The sequence below is a fragment of the Ipomoea nil genome, unplaced genomic scaffold (assembly GCF_001879475.1).
Source record: "Ipomoea nil cultivar Tokyo-kokei standard unplaced genomic scaffold, Asagao_1.1 scaffold0688, whole genome shotgun sequence".
In the NCBI taxonomy this organism is placed as follows: Eukaryota; Viridiplantae; Streptophyta; class Magnoliopsida; order Solanales; family Convolvulaceae; genus Ipomoea; species Ipomoea nil.
Genome location: NW_017617116.1, coordinates 6,670,284 through 6,676,283, shown reverse-complemented (window position 1 = coordinate 6,676,283; position 6,000 = coordinate 6,670,284).

The window sequence follows — 6,000 nt, the reverse complement described above, 5'->3', positions numbered from 1 at the left end:
TTTTTTTTCATGGTAGACGAGACATCAAAATCTAATAATAGAATTATGATGATATTATCCATTACTGCAAAATGTAATTATTATAAAATTTGAGGTGGTGTGGGCACTGAATTATTGTGAATCACAATTCATTTGATTCCAACACAGCTTAGGTTTATTGCAACTTGCTTTGATTTTGATACAATAACATCGAGAAAAGTAGAAAACCAATTTAGCATTCTAGGTGAGACAGAACATATATTTTAATTTATATCAGAGCCAACTCTATATACAACGTTATGAATTCAAATCTTCACCAGTTCACGTGTTATTTAGAATCCGTAAAAAACAGTTTAAACTTCTAATTGAGATAGAACATATCTATCAATTCCTATACTTTTAGAATTTCCATCTATATTATTTACTAGATTTTCTTTAACAAAGATATTCTGATTGTTCCATCAAATCTTCTATAGCTGAAACAGTATCACATAGAAAATATGGCATTCCATGCCAATAATTTGATACAACTCACACAGTCGATTCTTTATTATTAAAAAATAAAATATATGTGAACAAAACCATTTAGAATGCTCAGACAAATGATGAAACTTCCTAAACAAAGACGAGGTTGCATGAACCTTACTCCCCGTGGACCCTTTGCCTTGGACTCTGTGAATATGTATTGTTTGATATCGTGTGTTTGGAAAATTAAAAAATGTGATTCTTAAATCGAACCGAACTAATTCTAAGTTGAAATTAATTTTTTTCAAACTGAACTAAAATTGAACCGAACTGAAATATAATGTTAAAATGAATGGTATCATTTTTTTTAAATACTAAAATACCAATACCAAAACCAGAAATATAAAACATCAAACCCAATCTCAAAACCCCCAATCGTTATGCGTTGGACCCGTGTCCAACATGCTTGCTGGACACGGATACCAGTGCCGTTAGGCATTGTTATCTCCTTTTTTTTTCTTTTCTTTTTTTTTTTTTTAAATTTCAGACCGCTTCGTTATAGGAGTATATGTTCATAATTTTATTACTATATGTTAATAACTGTACGTTCATAACTCTATAACTGAACATTCATAACTCCATAAATGTACATTCATAACTCCATAATTGTACATTCATAATTTTCGAAGCTCTATGTTCACAATTTTAGAGCTCTATGTTCATAATTTTATCACTATATGTTCATAATTGTAAGTTCATAATGTTAGAGCTCTTTGTTCCTAATTCGATCAATAACTGTACATTCATAATTCCATACTGTAGATTCATAATCTCATAACTGTAGATTCATAACTCCATAACTGTAGATTCATAACTCTATAACTGTACATTCATAACTCCATAACTGTACATTCATAATCTTCGAAGCTCTATATTCACAATTTTAAAGCTCCATGGTCATAATTTTATCACTATACATGTTCACAATTGTAAGTTCATAATGTTAGAGCTCTGTGTTCATAATTTCATAATTGCATAACTGTACATTCATAACGGCATAACTGTACATTCATAACGGCATAACTGTACATTCATAATCCAAAAATAAAAATAAAAAAATAACGCCGTTAACGCCATTAACGGCAAAACGTGCGCGATTTTTTTTTTTTTTTTTTTAACTAAATGACGCGTTTTTTTTTTTTTTTTAAAACGACGTCGTTTTGGGCAAGTGGACACGGGTCCAGGGCATAATTTGCCCAAAACCCCCACCCCTATGCAGCTTTACATATTTGATCACTCTTTTGGGGGTGGAGTTTGATATATTTGGTACGGTATTATAATTTGATAATTTAATTTAATTTAATTTTAATTGAAGATAAAATATAGGGCAATTTAATTAAGCGAGGACAAAAGGCCAAAACATTTGATGGAAACCTATGAGAAGCAACCTTTTCATAGCTCATATAGCTATATCCTATGCTTACATTTATTTCAAGTGCCTAGTAGCTAAAAGGTGAAAACCAAATCTTGACATAGAAAATTAATTAATTTGGTTTAATTATAAATTATAATCAACCCAATCATCATAACCAAACAAATTAGAGGCAACGTCATACCTAGTTCACTGCCCTCTATCCTCTAGAATATTCCATTAGTGACACAATATATATTACTTTGTTGGCCAACCTATAAATATAAGTCAAAAATGAAATTAAGCCTATGAAATTATTATTATTATTATTAAATGGTTTCATTTTATTTGGGTGATGAGGAAACCTTACGTAGAGTATTGATAAAAATCAAATTTGTCATTTTTTAGTACAAAAATTCTGTTTTACCCACTCATTCATTTATGTGATTCAGGATAAGGATTTTATTTTATTATATATAGGTGTGGCTTTCTTAATATTGTTATAATGATCAGTGTTATGTTTCTAGTATAGGAAGTCGTGAAAGATAATCCTTTATTTTATTATATATTATTTGTATATTCATTATCTCATATTATTTGTGATGCATTGCGACACTTCCAACTTGTAATATTAAATCAATGTAATTAATTATTGATTAAATAAATTAAAACTGTCTATGTCTAAGGTACTGCTAATCAATTTTCTTGTATGTTGGTGGTGCATGTTCATGATTATATTGATACATTAATTAACATATCTTAATGACTTAATCTAATCTACTACCCACTTTTAACAGAAAACTATTAATGCAGTTTTTTTACGGTTATGATTTTCACGTTAAATTTTTATACGTTTATTTTACAATAATTTATATATTTTTTTAACTATATAATGAAATATATCACCTTGTGGGGGGCTTCTTTTTACATGTTCGCGGAATGAAGTTGTAGTGTGGCCGGGGATCGTTGGACAGAGTACATGTTGTGTTTGTCTGAGATGTTTATTATTTTATTGTCTTGTTTAAGAAATTGTATTTTCTTCATGTACCTTGACTCCAATATATTGTAGTTGCATTAGAGTTCAATTAATATGGAATCAAACTATTGTCCAATAAAGAAGTTCAACTAATATGGATATCATTGGTGTGACTTCTTCGTACTTTCTATAGTTGAGTAGAATTTGTTTCCACAATTATTTCAATTCTATTAATAAAATTTGGACTCAAAACTTTGTTTAAATAAAATAAAAATTACAGAAGATAGAAGTTGGTAAAATATAATTAATGATTTTGTGCTTTATCAACCACACAAAAAATAAAAGATAAAAAATCTTGCAACTTCTCAAGAAATGAAATGCATTTATTTAAGTAAGAAAATGATTGATGAAGACATGAAAGTATTTGATAAGTTAAGGCATAATTAAATGTATTAAAATAAGTATGAGATGACCACTTTAATTTTCTTCTCCTCTCCACCAAAACCTCATCCAATTTAGTTAGTGAATATTAAATTTTGGCTAGCTTCTCATTTAATTTTTTCTTTTAAAAAAATTACTTCTTCTCACCAAAACCTCATCCAATTTAGTTAGTGAATATTAAATTTTGGATTCTCAATTAATTTTTTCTTTTAAAAAAATTACTTCTTCTCACCAAAAACTCTTTAAGTTAATCAAACTTATATATCAAATGCAACAACTGAGGTAAGTTACATTGCAATTTATAGTTTCAAAATCAATAGTTCAAATAAGTTCTGGGTTAAATTTGCTAATGCCATATAATTGATCGCGATTCGAATCAATCCTAATTTCATAATTGGTAGTTTGATCAAATACATTTCAAGTGACTGAGGTGATTGGTAGTTACCAGCCGTCAACCATCCCAATTAAAAATATTTTCTCTCTTCCTAAAATTGCAAAGACTCATTTAAAAAATCAAGAACCAATATGGTTGCTCTAGGATTGGGTAATAGGATGCTCAAGATCCAAAATTAAAGTTGAAAAGAATTGAAGAAAGGAATCAAATTTGCAAGTGATACCATTCAAATTAATAGCTGCTAGGGCTAGGGTTTTTTTTGTCATGGGAATTGAATTGAATTGATTGAAGCCCTACAAGAACATCCAAGAAGCTAGCTAGTGTAGTAGCACCTGATTGCTGCTGTATCACATACAGGGCTTTCATGTCACCTCCAAAACTTTTATCAGATTTGTTTGTTGGCAAACAAATGGTGCCCAACAATGGACCCACCATCAAATTATCAACTTCTTCATTGTCTCAACCCTTCATATACTTCTGGACTATACTATGCCTTTAGAGAGTGACAGAGGGAGAGAGAGAAGAAGAAGAAGAAGAAGAAAAGTGTGGCCATTAATCCTTTGCCCTCTCAGCCTAATCCCATCATCTATCTACCTGCATATCTTTCAGGAATATACTTTCAAGTGGCTGTGGTGTGTGGGGTGCCAAAACATGACTGGAGAAATAATTTGTATGTGTTTTTCTACTTCTTTACTTTTTGGTGACATTGAAAGTATTGTTCAATTAGCGCTCCGAGTGAAGTTCGCCTCGTGACAATAGTCAGCAAAGGACCATAAAGATGTAAACTAGTTCATCTTGTGAGTTGTGACCCTAATTGGCAAATGATCGCAAAGAGATAACACTCATAGTTGGCTGGCAATTGACTACAAGGAGGTAAACCAACCTGTCTTGTAACCCTAGTTCGGAAAGAACCATAAAGAGGTAAACCAACATAGATTGTCCATAACTGGCCAGCAAAACCTAGGTTACTCATAACTGACCAGCTCAAATCATGATTCTCATAAGAAGTTGAACTTGGAAACTTGTGGTTACCAAATCAACTGTCCGACCAACTCACCCCAATAAAAAATAAAGAAAATTTACATGAAAATAGCAACAGTTTAAATTTGAGAGAAGAATCAACTTTATTTTGAAGTCACATTACACTCCAAAAACCATTCACTCTCATGGACCCTTTACACAGGTTTTGCAGCTGACGATAGCCATTTTGAAAGCTCCATTAAACCTGCTCCTATACTCTACCTCTTTTTACTAAATTGACTAAATATCTATGAATGTCATCTCTCACCTCACTGGTTTATATATATTTAGAAAATTGATAACTGTATTCTCGAAAGTAAAACTTCCATCACATATTCATATTTTAAAGAAATGCATAAAAATTTGCGATCCACTTCTTTTTCTGAATCAATCAAAGCGTGTGCCACTTCAGTAAACAATAAAAAGTGAGAATACATCTAGTATAATTCGTATATTTGTGGACATGGACTGAACAAAGTTACTTAGTTCTACTAGTTTAGTTCTCAAATGGTGTCTTAAATCGTCCTTTATATTTATCAAATAAGTAAATTTTCTTAATCTTACCCTACATAGTGAGCAGGCAATATGAGAAAGTTGTGTCCAATCAGCACTAATATCTTTCAAGAGTGAAGAAAAAACAAAAATAGAGGTGGCAGATGAAAACCTTTATAATTTATCTTTTAGGTACAAGATGACAACCTTTTCAAGCTCATAGTTTTTAGTTTTTAGGCAACATTTCAAAGCCCATAGTATTAATCAATCTAATCAAGAAGACGGTGAAATAGACAAGATATCTCAGAATTATATTATTTCCACCAAATCCAATAAGGTATATTTCACCATCCTTATGGAGTGCATCAAAACCTTCACATATCTTATGAGAACTCATTTTGACTAAAACCACAATAGTTAGAGCATCCAATTAATCTTATTCCCCAAGGATAATTTAGGGGAAAAAATAGTTTTAACTAGTTACCTAATTCAAAGATGAGTTAATAACAGGGGCAATTCCAATTAAGTTGGTCAGACAGTTAGTTTAGTGACCACAACATTCCAAGTTCGACCCCAGTGGCAGCGGCCTATTAGCCTTCTTGGTTTGAGTCAGTCAGTTATGAGCCGTTTAGGTTGATTTACTTATGATCCGTTGCCAACTAGGGTCATAAGGTGACTTTCTTGGTTTGAACTGGTCAACTATGGACAACCTAGTCTGATTTACTTCCTTGTGGTCCTTGTAGACACTTAAATTTTGATAAATATTGATTATTTATTAATATTAGTATATATGAATATATTTGAAATATTTTGGATAATATT